Consider the following 12603-nt stretch of genomic DNA (forward strand, 5'->3'; position numbering starts at 1 on the left):
CACAGCCAGGGGGCAGGAGAGAAAGCACAGCGAGGGGGCAGGAGAGCAAGCACAGCCAGGGGGCAGGAGAGCAAGCACAGCGAGGGGGAAGGAGAGCAAACTCAGCGAGGGGGCAGGAAAGGGCAAGAAAAACAAGCACTCACCGGCTGGGGCGGAGGACTCGGCAGCTTCCGTACTTTTGGCTTTGCCGCACCCTAAGGGAAGTCGCCTGCCCCCGGGAGATGGCACAGGGTGCATCCAGGGCTACGCCGACCATGCAGGGAGGAGGAGGTGGACAGAAACTTACCAGATAGCCCAAGTCCACCGAGTGATGCGCAGAGCCGGAGGGGCCCCTCCGCCGGGCCGGCTCCTCCTGGTGGGACGAGGGAGGCGCCAGTGGGGCCAAGAGAGTGATGACCGGGGTGGTGGGTCTGCGGTCGGGCGGCACTTCCTCCTCCTCCGATGGCGCCGCATAGTCAGTAGTTATCCTGAAATTCTGGCTTAGAAACAGCTACTCTTGTGCTAAATAGAACATTCAATCACTAGGCCACCCACTGCCCTTATAAACTCGGTCTGTGACCGAAACCTCTCACTTCCCCTCCAATTGGTAACACCAGTATATGCTCTCTATAACCTCCTCACTATCGTTTTCTTAAAAACTAGAGCCCACAGAGACCCCTTTTCATCCACCACTGATTCCCCTAACATGGGCCCTTTGCACAGTTCGCCTTAGATTTTACCACCGGAAGCCAGCGGTCTACCGATTGGCTGCTTCCAGGCTTCAGTTCTCGTGACTGCGACAGGGGTTCTCGATAATTGGCTGAGGCGCGAACATGATAATCAAGAAGCCTTCCAAGGGGCGCGACGGCTTTCTGAGTTGGTTCAGGTAGAAGCAGACCTGGAAAAGTATCTTGTAAGAAAAGCTAGTCTTGGTGCACAGCCAGAACCTGGGTAAAGGCCAATTAAACGCAGGAGTGAAAACTATATTCGGGCCGAGGGAAAGAAATGCAGGGAGGGGGCAGGTGTGCAAATTAGTCAGCTAGATAATGTTCTCGCGCCCTTCGCAGGGGGTTCCTCGTCTGCCATACTGCTCTGCCATGGGGCGCGCGATAGTCTCTTTCAAAAGCCTTCGCGCTGAAAAAAAAGTGTTGGGAGAGTTCAAACGAGACAAGCATTTCAAGGGGGGGGTATCGGGCGACGGGCGAGCCGCGACATCATACTTTGAAGAAAGGAGCATTTGAAGACGGGAGGAGTCTGGGGGGGGCAGCGGACTAGCGAGAAGGCATCGGACTGGGAGGGGGGTGGAAGGGACCGGAAGAAATTGACTCAGGCAAAACTGAAACGAGCTTGTTTCAAAGTAAAAGAAAAAAGCAATACACATTTAAACAAGCATTACTCGGACCACGCCATGACACCACCATCTTTCTCCGAGGCCATGCAGAAATGCCTCGGAGAAACGCAGCCTCATTTTGGGTTTCCGGGGCGTGCTTTTCTTTCTCTCCTCTTCCCATTGGCTGGAAGGTAAAATTCCAGCCAATGGGAAGAGCAGAGAAAGAAAAGAGAAAGAAAGTAAAAAACACACCCCCGAATCCCAAAAAGACTGGGCTTGAACGGAGTGATGCCCCTCTCCTCCAATGGCTGGCCTTCGTTTTGGAAGCCAGCCAATGGAGAAGAGGGGCGGGTTCAAGCCCCATCCTGTCAACATAAGATCTCTCCCTGCGAGACTGCGCAAGCGCAGCCTACGCAGGTCTAAACCTAAAAATGGGTTGCAACGAAGGACTGTGTAGCTGCCCCTGTGTTCTTGGCACTGAGTAGTAACTATTACATCAGTTCTCAATTACTTTGAATTGCAGCTGCTCAAAGTTCATGTCTGTACTCTTAGTCCTTTTCATTTCTGGTGCTTAAATGCTTTTTTCATATGGATGTTTACTTCTCACTTTCCTGTTCTGACACTTCTCACTTAGGGTTTAGCATTAGCAAAGCCTTTTGATTTTATTAAAAGGATATGTGTAATATTTTCATTTATCAGGGCTTTATGTCAGCCCACTTCATCCATTGGTCTGTTACTGTGTCATTCACATTTTTTTTCTTCCTCCCACTGCATCAAATCGCATGGGCAGTGGGTCATCCCATTTCAGCCATTAGATGACTTTCCAGTTATACATAGCATTCTGCCCCAAAAAACCACTATATCAATGTGTGTTTTTTGAGACCACAAAATATTTAGCTTTTAGCATTTGCAATTTTTATTTAGATTGAAGAGGGCCTGGCAGCAACCCCACCAACAAAGTCTGGCAAAACCCATGATAAAACAAAATAGGAATTGATAAAAGTCAAAAGGCTGGTGGTTAAAGATAGACTATGCTTGCTTTTAAATGTGGAAATTTGCTCAACTATTTGGTATAGTGAGTTCTGCCCTTGTCTGCACCTATGGTTTTCATGGTGAGCTTTATTCTGTCACTAGATTCTGTCCTTTCGCCTCTGATAAGAATTAATATTGTTTTGCTGCTAATGAGCTCTGAGCTGCAGTTCTCCGTCTAAAGGATCTTTCCTCTTTACGAATAGGCAGCCTCTCAGCTGCAGCACTGCAGCTTAAAGATACAGCTGCAAACTCAAAGATGGAAATCAAATCATAGACCATGTATGCTTATGACCCTGATGAGGAGAAGAGGATAGTGCACTGAATTTAAGACGCATACTCTCAGGGTTGTGATCAGCTGCGGCCCGTGGAGGGAGTTGCGGTGGGGCAGGCAGGCGGGGGAGGGGCAGGGTGAGGGGTGATAAACAACAGAATCTGGATGATTGCAGGTAAGTAAACAATTAATAAAACGAGTTTCGTAGCGCTCCTTGCATCGCATTTTGTGATGCAGGGCACGGAACGAAATTTGTTTTATTAATTTAATTGTTTATTTACCTGCAATCATCCAGATTCCGTTGTTTATCACCCCCCACCCTGTCCCCCCCCCCCGCCCCGCCTGCCTGCCCCACTGCAACTCCCTCCACGGGCCGCGGCTGGTTGTGACGTAGCAACTCTTGGGTCAGGAGTGGCTGATTAATACATTTTGATTGATTGATTGTCGGGTCAATTGATAAAAGTATGTATGAGCATGATAAATAGTTCTACAGTACTCTTTTAAATGCATGAATAAGCCTTTGTGGAACAGTCCCAAACTGTCCAACTCCCTATTAGTAAACGTGCAAAGAGGGCACATTAGTATTCTATTTATACTAAGTGTATATGACTATTTACTGCATATTTCTATTTTGTTCTCATTTTAGATGCTTTTGGGATGATTCACAAGGGCATGCACAAATATATAAAAGAGTACTACAGGAATACTACTTTTGGTACTAAAAAATATGTTTGTGAATCGGACCCACTATACTTTACTGTGTTGAATTCAGGTCAGAAGTCTGCGATTATTGGTCTACTTACATTACCTTTGCCTGTGAACACAATAGCTTGTTCTTCTTAATGGTTCCTTGTGCAGGGATTCCTGCAAGGGTGTTTTCTTCTTAATGTGTTCTTTGGTGTGGGCATGGGAGAATATTTGTTAAGGATATTTTAGCAAAAGTAATATTTTTTAATTGTTGGTATGACTCAAAGTATCAGCACACTGAGCACCTATAAAACATTACATAAATAATTTCTCTCATAAGATTAAAGCAAACAAATAATTAACAGTAGGAAGGAAGTCTTCACCATCCCAAATCACACACTGGGACAGCTTCCCCAACAATAAAGCTTTGCAAAAACCACGACAAAACAAAATACCATTGAAAAACAAAAGGCTGGCAGTCCAATCACAAACCTATAGGCTTTACTAATGTTTTTTGAAGTAGTGTTATGCTCAACTATTTGGTTTAGTTAGTTTTGCCCTTGTCTATACCTGTTTTTTTGCATCTGCATGGTGAATGTTATTCTGTCTCTGGATTGTGACCTTTCACCTATAATAAGAAGGAACATAGTTTTGTTGCTGTTGGAAATGACCATATTTTGCATGATATCCCCCCCAGATCTTTTTCTTCTTTTGCTGAACCTGTTTCTACTGGTCATAGGAATCTGCACATTTTACTCCTGCTCCCCAGTGAGAAGTGGTTGTGCTTTCCTCTCTGAACATGTTAGAATTTTCATATCCCTTATGGCCACATTTAAATTACCTGGAAGTCCCTAGTAAATGGGAACACATGTACCCAACATCTGTGAATTAAATGCTACTAATGGTCTGCAGTATTCATTATGCCACACACTAGATTGTAAAACATGTCTCCAGGCCTACAACTGGCTACAACTGCAATGTGGTTGTATTTCAACCTGGCTAAATAAACCTTTTGCCAGACTTAAACATTCCTTTTTAATGCTTGTAAGAGACCCGTAAGATAGGCCTAAATGCCCATAGGGCAGAGTGCATGTTATTTAAAATACAAGACATGTATATTTGATATTTACACTATAGCTACTTATCATGCTTAACATCAGTTGGGGAGCAGCTACAAAACGATTCAAGGATTAATTTTAACAGTGATTTAAAATCTAACTTAATGGTGAAGTTGGTTTTTATATTACTAATTTGGAAACAAAACTTTTAGAAAGTTGTCATGTTCCTGCCTAAAACCAAAAGGCTTCCCTGCCAGTGTCCATCTCTCACCTGAACCCTAATGGTTCCACTGTGGTGAGGTGTGTTCTCAGAACGTAGACAAAGGGCTTTAGTATGGGCTGGTGTTTTATTTCTTTGAACAGAATGGCCCTTAGGCTGTGGATGCATACTTTGTCACTGGCACAGCTCACAGCTAGCCCTGCCTCCTCTTTGTCTCTCTAGTCAGACTGGCACCAAATCCAGTAGAAAGGAAGGAACTGATCAGAACTTTTTTAGGGGTGGCCAAGGACTTGACCTCCAGCAGCAGGCTGGCACTGGTCATAAAAGTGGATCCCACAGACCTCTCTTTAGAATGCTTCTGGAACTGTAAAAAACCAGAAGGAGGATTGGCATGCTGCCTGCAGACCTGAAGGAAAACTGGACCTGTTTGCATTGAACACATGACCACAGAAGTGATTCCAAGAGTTAGTTGGCTGATCTCCTGTGTGAGCCACATGGACAAAGCAAACTTCCAGAGGCCATTTCCCTGCAACTGCCTGGCTGACCAATACCGACTGGATCTGCCCTGGACCCTGTTCCTGGCCTCTGTTGGTGTGAGTCCTAACTTACTAAGTGCTGCCCCCCAGGTCCTGGACCCTTGGCTGCTGTTACAATGTACTTCTCCTGTCCTTAAATGCAAGAAGTGGGACTTTAAAACTTTCTGCCAACTTTCTGCCTGGAGAATCGACTGAGACCATGGTCGGCGTCGATGTCACAGCGATCGACGTTCAATCTCTGGTCAGATTAACCTTGCTGGTTTACCACACTGAAGGAGATCTGATTTACTGAAAAGTTTATAAGTCCGAACGTAGAGGGCTTAATTGAGACTGATGCTGAGCAGTATCTGATCAACATCAAGACCTTCCTGGGCATGTGCTTTGGACCTTGGAGCCATTCCTCCTTCACCGATGACTACATCAGGACCCTGCTCTTCAGCAACCTGCCATTGTCGAACCCTACTTTGGATCCAGCTTGCAGCTTGCCCCGCAGATGATTCGTATGCAACCACTTCTCCTCAATAATAGTTTCTGTCAAAAAGTAAACTTTCCACGGGGACAAACTTGGTTCCTGTATCTGACTCGCACTGCATCATAGTCGGTCTTAACGTTTGACTTTGACCTGGTCTATTGCGACCAGATACCAATAGTTGGTGCTTTGTGCTTTTTGAAGTTAAACTTTACAAATTCATATCTCTGGTTCTACTTATTGAATTTGTGTTGTTTTAGTGACACTTTATTTATTATAATTTACTCTAAATTAGTTTGGGATTTTTCTTGTGTTTTCACATTATCATTTTTTGAGTGCTGCATAAAAACTTTACAAATTACCTCAAAGTTAAGTCTGACTGCTTCGTGCCAGACCACCAGAGTGTTAAGCACAGGTTTTTTAGTGAGTACAATTGTTCACAATGGCAAGGATTGTGGTTTTTATCTGAGGTGGGTTCTCACCATCCTCAACTAATGCTGCGATTTCTTACAGTTTTGACTGAGTGCTAAGTTGCAGTTTCTTGTCTAAATTATATTCTCATTTTGGACATTTCGGGTTGATTCACAAAGACATGTATGGATACGCAAAAGAGTATTATAGGAATACTTCCTTACGTGCTCAAAACTTTCTTTGTAAACAGGCCCTGCAATATTTTACAGGGTTGAATACAGTGTCAAGGATATTTTAGCAAACATATTATTTATTGATTGTTAGTATGGCAAAATGCATCAGCACACTTTTCAAGGGGCACATATAATAATTGCATAAATACCTTTCTGTTCTAAGACCCAAGCAGACGAAATAGTTAACACTAGGAGGCAAGTCTCCGCTACCCCAAAACAGACACTAAGGCAAAATATGTATGTTTCCAGCTTCCTCCTAAGCTGGAAGAAGTTAGGGATGGGCAGCTGTTGTGGCCCGCAGCAATACTTTAAAGGAATCCCAAAAGAGAGTATGAGTCCTGCAACACTGTTTTCTGATGATGAAATCTGGGCACCTTCGATCAAAGAATTGATTGATTATGTGAGGCAGGCATTCCCTGTGAAATCTTACATTTATTCGGCAGGTAATGAGGAATGTGCAATTCAAGGCCTTGGTAGGCAAGACACGCTGTGCTATTTGTAGTTCATGGGTTAACTCAGAGAAATGCCGAGTTATGTGTGTAAACTTTAGAAACTGCAAGAGCCTAACAGGCGCTCAGCTCTGTGCACTGCAAATCTTTCTCTCCTAACATCCATGCTTTTATTTCAAGTATGTAATTAATTCACAACTCCTGCAGTGTTATCTAAATGTAATCCTTTCTATCTCTAAAAAGCATTAGGGAAAGTATGTGTTAAAGACCTGCCATCGGATTTTGCAGTCGTTCAAAAGAAGTGATGTGCGCTGAGGACCAGTTACCATGTCTCTGGGCAGTGCAAAATCTTGGCAAGAGAAAGTGATTGGGGATAGTTAGTAATATCTGAGCAGATCATTTCAGCGTATGTTTGAATTATATGTATACTAGGTTTATTTGCCTCAATATTAGTCAATAGTAGTCTACATACTGCTGCAGATTTATTTTATTTTTAGAAAAATAGGTTTTTTAATTATTTTAATGTTATCCTTGTTCATGGTACATTTTGAAGCTAAATAGCCCTGCACAATAAATCCATACCACTGTAATTTATCACATTTTTGTATTGCATGAAAGGAAAGTATATCAAACCAAAGGTCTACACGTAGGTCATCATTGATATTTTGGGGAGGATACACCTGCCACCCTAGGTCAGTGAATTAACTTTATTTAAGAAAGGATGGAATTCCATTACAAAATCTCTTTATTTGTTGCCATGGGTTTGACAACTTTTGATCTAGTGGACTATGACCTGCTGTTGCTGACTGGGTGAACAAACAACTTGCAATGAATGCTACATTGTTACAAGGACAATGCATGCACTTCCTATTTAATATGTAAGCAATTTTATTGAACCACATATAAAGCTATACTGCTGGAGGATGCAACTCCCTCAGCAGAGAGGGTCTTTGCATTGTTACCTTTGCTCTGGTAACTAATTCTCTCTTTTTTGGCCAATATTCCCTTCTCTGTGTGGTTTTTCACCCTCTTCTAATATTCTCTGAATGCCCCTATTTTGTGAAGCATTATCCCCTTTAATCAATGAATCATTTATAAAGCCATCAGCACCGACACCACAGTTTATTTTGCAGACACCTTTACCATCTCTGGTGGCTGTCAACAAACCCTCAGCCAGGACATATGACTAGAGGTGAAGAAGTGAAAAAATATTTTTTTAAACCAAGGCAACAGGCTTTTAACTTCTATGCATCCAGGATCTGGAATAACATCCCAGTATTCAACTGGACAACCCCAGCATTGTTACATTTTAGGAAAGGGCTGAAGTCGTGTCTCTTTAAAGAATAGTGCATCACTCTACATTAACAATCCATAAAGAAACTACCTCTCTTACCTCTCATTTACTCTGCACAGCACTCTGATGTCTTTTTGCTATGTTTGGGCTATAGAAATACCACGTACATACATATATCTGATTGGTACCCCCAAGACATCCTTTGTGTAGCTGATACCCCCTTAAGCGAAACCCTGTGTTGACAATATCAATTCCAGCCTCTACTGCGTTTCCAATATTCTCTTCCAATCATGTATTGTGTGATTGGTATTCCTTTCCAAAATCTCCCCGAGATGTGGAAATACCCCTTGATGATCTTCATTGTTTGTTTTTATATCCATTTAAATATAATTTGCATGAGTATCAATCTTCCACTTCCATCTCACTTTTCTTCTCCACTTAATGGACTATCTAATCAATCATACAAACCTCTCATATGTTACTGATATCACTTTTCATTCTTCCTATGTCTTGCAGGTCACACCCCGAAAACGCTCTCAAGTGGCTGACAATTTTTCGTGTGCAGCTGTCCGCTCTTCCAACTCTGCTCTCTTGGGTGAGTGATGCTCCTTTCAATTTCCTCCTGAATGGGTCATCACTGCTAAAGTAACACAGTGTCAGCCTCCTCAACATCTTGGAGTATTTGTTTCTGACAGAAAAGGTGGTCTCCCAGTCATTGGTTTGCTCTGCTATTTGTGGGCCATGGCTGAATTTTCTTGGTCTCTCCTTGATGCACTCAGACTGTGGATAGTCTATACACATGGTCATGGATATCTGATGCCACAGTGTTTGCGTAGTGTTTTAGATACTACTGTACAACTTTCCTGTGAGTCTCATTAAAGGTGCAGGACCGGAATCTCTGTTCTTGCGTCATCTCTGTGCCTGGAGGCACAGAAGCTGACATGTATGTTTATGTCTGGGAAAGATAACAGCTCTGATCTTGAAAGTTATACAAAAAGAATAATATTTGCTCTTTTTTTATAGTAACATTAATGTGGGCCTTGATATGGCAGAACCCTTCCCACAAACCTTAAGGTACAGCAGCTCCTGTGTAATGATTTAACTATTTGATGCAATCTTGTGACCCCTTGAGGACTTTCTGGTGTTTCCCTAAGGCAGGTGATACATTTGCCTTAATGTAGCATTTGGAAGGAATCTATATCTAGAGTACATACCTCCTCCATACTTCCCGCAATAGACCATGCCACCTGCCAACATCCATTTTGTCTCTGAGAACCCCACAAAGAAAATATTTTAGCTTGATCATTGGCTTCCGGTACCACACAGCAGGTACTTTAAAGGACCAGATTACTCTTCTGGGGACAGGAGAGTGCATCATGTTACTTGAAAGCATAACTTGATTTCTGCAATTTTTTATGCACATCCACACAGAGGAATTGTCAAGTAGTGCATATTCACACATGTATTCTGTAACCCATCTTTATCATTTTATTGATATTTATTTGAATTTTGGAATCAGTAACCTTTGAACCTATTTTAATGTGTTGTTAACTGATTATTTTGTCACTTAGAAAAGAGAAAAAGACATGCAATATTTCAGTGCCAATCGCTGAGAGTTCTCAGAACAGAATCCCTTTCTCTGCGGCTCCTGTGTCCTTGGTCCATCTGCTGGGCCTCACAAGACATGCCATGCTCTTCTGATCAGCTGTTCTTACAGTCTGTTTCCGATAGTTCTTTCAGCTCTGCAGTCTGTTGCGTGATCGCACAGAAGTTCAATACCAACATAGCAGGCCAGCATTATGACAGGGAAATGAAAACTGAGTCTATTGGCTTGTGCAAAAACTGAGAAATTGAGATAGCATATAGTGTACAGCTGTCAAATAGGGATCCAATGTACAAAGTTCTTTTGTGATTGCAAATCCTGTGAATCTCAATAAACAGTCTTTGTGACTTCACAAGAGTAGTTTGTATGTACACAACCTGCTTTATGTGTCGGAAAAGTTTTATTGACTCATAAAAGGGGTGTTGTGACGCATTATAAGTCGGACATAAGAAGATGCAGATACGAGCCACTCCCCTTCTATTCTGAAGTCACAGTGTTTAGTGATTGCCCCTGAAATTATAGGCTTTTCAGTTTCCTCCAAACTCTAAATGACTTCCAAAGTCCTTAGGAGTTGAGTACGAATTGTAATCCTTCTTTGTTTACCTGTCCATAAGGATTTGCCTGGTGGAGGAAATGTCTGGGCAGATCTGTTCACAGGGACAAGTAGTACAAGCAGAACATGTGAAACACTACTTGTGCATATTATTCTTCATTATTTTACTCTACAATGCAACTTAGGCACAAAGAACACCAGCAGTTCGGAGAAAGTACTAGTTTCACCATTTTAGTCATGTGAATAGGAACTGGCGATAGGTGGGAGATTGTTCATGGATGAGTTTTTGTGGGTGGCCTCTGTTTAATTAGCAGAGACCAGCTATAACATGGCTGAAGGATGAAATTAGATGATTGGAAAAGCAAGCCCTCGGCCATTGTGGCAAGGTGTTAATGTTCAAATTGTTTACATGTGAAGATTTTTAAAAAGAGGAAGGGTCTAAGTTATTTATGGAATCTGGAGCAGAATCAGCCAAGTCAAAGGTTTAGCGGGAGGTTGCCCACACCTTGACGGTTTGAGAATTTGTAAAATGCTGGACCTCTAGTTGTAGCTATTTCTCATTGTGTAGTTCGAGACAGCCACTCAAAATGTAGATCTCGACTACGTATGGCTGGGTGCTGAGATGGATGCCCTTGTACATTAGGCTGGCAGTCTAAAAGGCAACTTGACTGACATACAAGGCCATCCTTTGTATGATGATGCTTTGTAGCTAGCTTCATGCTGTACAAGTCTATATACATAGAGAATCATACTTACTTGCTTGCTTACTTGCATTATGTTTTATTGACGAGCCATTGAAGGGAGTTGAGAATAATGTACTATTTTCAAAATAGTAAAGCCCTTGAACAATCTAGCGTCAGCATGCTAGACAGCTTTTATGAAGGGAGCTGGGAGCTCAGTATAGCTGGAAGAAGGGCTTTGTATGGTCCTGCATGTACAAGGCTACGGCCTGCCCAACATAATACAGGTTTTATTACAGGAGATTCCCACCACACAGTTATTATCAAGTTACTTTCACTCTATTTTAAGTGTTCAGGTGGAGTTGATGTTGAAGCATGAAATCACATGGCTTCCCACTTACACTGTACTCAGACTCCTAGAATGTAAATTTCTAAGTTCATATAACACATAACGCCAAAGAGCAACCAGTCTCTAAGTGCTGCCATTGTTTGCAAGAAAGAAAACTCATGTGAGGGAGATGAAGTGATCGGCTGATATCACTTTGCATGGGAACTAATGCTAGGTAGATGAAGTGAGTGACCTATATGATGCTGCAAGGGAGCTGGCCGGACGGAGGTGGACTGATTGACCAAAATAATGATCCAAGGGAACTGATGCTAGACGAAGTGAGTGATTGTCTGCTATCAAGCTAATAGGGAACTGAATACAAAGGAGAGGAAGTGATTGACGAGTATCATGCAGCAGAGGAATGAGTGCAAGATAAGGGAAGTGACTGACCAGTATCATGCTACCTGGGAACCAATACTAAGGAGATGAAGTAATTGACCAGCAGCATGCTGCAAGAGAACCGATCAAGAAGAGAGGTTAAGTGATTATCCAATACCAAGCTGTAAGGGAAGAGATGCAAAGGAGATGAAGTGATTGACTAATATCATCCTAAAAGAGAACCAGTGGAAGGGAGATTAATTAATTGACCAATTTCACACTACCATGGAACCAATGTTATGGAGATGAAGTGATTCACCAACATCATGCTATATGAGAACTGGCAAAAGGGAGATTAAGTGATTGTCCCGTACCAAGCTATAAGGAACAAATGCAAGGAAGATGAAGCGAATGACTAATGTCAAGCTAAAAGAGAACTGGTGGAAGTAAGATTAATTGATTGCCCAATATCTTGCCACAAGGGAACTGACACTAGGAAGTTGAAGTGAGTGATCAGCATCACGCTACATGGTAACTAATGCAAGAGTGATGAATTGTTTTTTAGTTTGAAAAGAATAAAGTTTATTAAAGTAAAACGAAAGGGAAAAGAGAAAAGGGAAAACAAAAAGATACATATTATATAATATGAAAACAAATATTTATACATGGATGAGTGGTTGTTTTAACAATAAAGAAAAAAGAGAGAATATATGGAAATATAAAAGAAATCTGGTCATTTATCTGGAACGTAACAACATATTTCTATTAAATCTATGTGAACAATGATAAAGTTAAAGAAAAAACAGAATGTCGAGGAGGTTTAGAAACCACTTGCTCCAAAACACTGCATGCATGTGAAAGCTTAGTATGACAATCAATAAACGTCGCAACTGGGGACCATATATTTAAACGTTTTACAGGCAGACACATTGGGTATACATAAACAGTGTCCTATCTATGGTTATGACATACAGCATACCACCAGGCCTGGAAAGACAGGTCAGACAGATTTTTCCAATGTTTGGTAATCTATTGAAATGCTACTCCCAAAAAGTAAATCCAAAACATGCATGTTTACAGGGCATTGAGACC

The 12603-nt window shown here is 42.0% G+C and overlaps 1 protein-coding gene across 4 annotated transcripts in view; it reads left to right on the forward strand.

Moving 5' to 3' along the window:
- LBHD2 (LBH domain containing 2) overlaps positions 1 to 12603 on the forward strand; it is a 341263-nt gene that overhangs the window by 170718 nt on the left and 157942 nt on the right. For 3 of the 4 annotated variants that reach the window (XM_078660227.1, XM_078660226.1, XM_078660225.1), the window contains exon 2: positions 8486 to 8564. The exons of the other annotated variant lie outside the window; for it this stretch is intronic. The gene's annotated coding sequence lies outside the window, so the exon portion shown is untranslated. The remainder of the gene's footprint in view (positions 1 to 8485; positions 8565 to 12603) is intronic. 4 annotated transcript variants of the gene reach the window in all.

Source organism: Lissotriton helveticus, chromosome 9, assembly GCF_964261635.1.
Source record: "Lissotriton helveticus chromosome 9, aLisHel1.1, whole genome shotgun sequence".
NCBI classification, from domain to species: Eukaryota; Metazoa; Chordata; class Amphibia; order Caudata; family Salamandridae; genus Lissotriton; species Lissotriton helveticus.